Raw genomic sequence first — 2,387 nt, forward strand, 5'->3', positions numbered from 1 at the left:
TGTTAGTGTAAACATTTCAAGTGTACAATGTCAAATAATAAGTAGTAAAGTGGACCTAAAGAGTCCGAATTATCATTCCACATAGACTATTACTCAATTATTGGCTTGACTACTCCTAACTTCTAGCTATTTGAGTGAAAACAATAGTCAATGGTTTGTGATTATTAATGCAAAAATTACGAAACTACGAAAATAATTAAGAAGTGTGCAAATCGACTATTTGAATTTTAATTTATGTGCACCTAGTGTTAAGGTTCATGAGTTTACCATAGTTATCACTCTAATCCTAATCACCAAATTTCTATAACAATTAATTCTATATATGAGATCAAATTCTCGAAATTAATTGAATTACACCTCTCGAATTCAAACAAATCATACTTAATTAAGTCAACCGACTATATCTCTGTTTAAATCTGAATTGTTTCTTAATTAAGAACATTCAATTACAAAGGAATTCAATTGAAGACCAAAATATTAGTAAAAGTGTATCATCGTTGTATCCAAATTTTGATTTTTACTACATGGTTTAAACTACTCACATCTCAACTCTTTACTATTCACAAATCAATGAAACAGTGACTAATTATTTTCAAAGCATAAAAATACAAATAAAATGAGATATACAAATATCAATTGAAACTTAAAATTTAATAACTTAAATCAAAGGTTCAAACTATGCTACATCGTTCATCATAACTAGAGAATTTAGTTACTTATAATAATTGGAAAGCACATTGAATTTTAAATAGAACATCGAGTTTGGACTTTATCTTTGTAGAGGAGAAAGGAAATTATTGCAAAAAGAAATCCGTCTTCGAACTCCAATGAAGCCAAATCCGTGTCTTGAATGCTATTTTTCTCCCAAAAAGTCTTTGCTATGGAATGTTAAGAAATAATCCTTTCTTGACCTAATTTAGCCCCTTATATAGTCCTTGAGGCATAAAAAACCATGCCAAGAAAAATACCCAACGTTCCCCTATTTAAAAATCAGAAAATAAATAAACCATCGTACTCGGGCTTCGGAATGTCCTTCCCTGGTCCTCAAACTTGTGCACATGATCAAATTGATCCCTCATCTTCCAAGAAGCAGGTTCCCTAGTCTAGGTTACTGTATTCAGTCCTTCCACTCAAAATTGTCCAATTAAGCTCTGATTGACCTTTTTGCACAATCCACCTCAGAGTCAGGTGTTATACCTATAATCATAATATACACACAACTTTGAGTAGAAATTCGATCAATAAATCAATATTCTTAGAGTTCAGAAACCTAATTAAGGTTTAAGGGTGAAAATACATTTACCATACTTGCTCTTTCGTAGTCTCGAACAAAACTATATACTCAGTTTTTGTAACATACAAGCATGGAAAAATATAAAGACTCACTTGGTTAGATAGTAAGCCATTTTTGACTCACGCTTAAAACTACTAAGTTAAACTTCAACAAACTTCAAAAAAAAAATGTTACTAAAATAATTAACTTACCTTACGCTTGGCCGGTGTATAGGTGTAAATATCCAAATTTTATCATCACCTAGAAATAGTCAAGATTGCATAAAAGAAATTTTTTTCAAGTTGGCTCAATCCTAACCCTCAATGATAAATTTATATTATTTTCCCTCTCGCAAGATGCATACACTTTTAAACTAGATATTTATTATCTTTCTCGATATTTTGTTTCTAAATGTTTCTCTTAATCGACTTTTTGCTTTTTCCACTCAAGTCTGATAAGAATAAACTAATAAAAGACTAGGCACATGAACATTCTTCTTTATTTTCAAATATCTCACTCTTCAAGTTTCCGCTAAGCAAGTCAAAACCACAACTTATCTACCTTTCAATATTTGATGTCCAAGGCATAGCCACGATATGCACGTCTTCTATTTCATGAACATATTTTTTATTCTTATTCTTATTCATTTTTTTTTCTTTCTCATTTGTAGGTAGATATTTTGCACAGACATTTGTGATAATGCTACGCCATATCTTCCCACTGTTCTCTTCATTTTTATGTTCTTATTATGTAATGATTAGTGCAATATCCTTTTTAGGACTAGGAGTTAGGATTAGATACTTAGCATATGTTCAATACCTAACTTCCACCTATTAGTCAAAATTACTCCATACATCTATAGTACACACAGAATCAAGAACACGCCTATTCATTTCAACCAACAACTTAAAGTTTGAACCATACTTACCCCATAAATGATTATTAAAGAAAGAGGAATCGAAGAAGTTTCAAATGAATATAGTTGAATCAATTGGATGAAATGGAGAAGTGCTATAGGAATTTAGAGTGATAGGATGATCATTTTGAAATACCAATTTTACAAAATATATATATATGATGATCATTTTTAAATACCAATTTTACAAAAAAAAAA

This window comes from Olea europaea, unplaced genomic scaffold (assembly GCF_002742605.1).
Source record: "Olea europaea var. sylvestris unplaced genomic scaffold, O_europaea_v1 scaffold940, whole genome shotgun sequence".
Classification (NCBI taxonomy): domain Eukaryota; kingdom Viridiplantae; phylum Streptophyta; class Magnoliopsida; order Lamiales; family Oleaceae; genus Olea; species Olea europaea.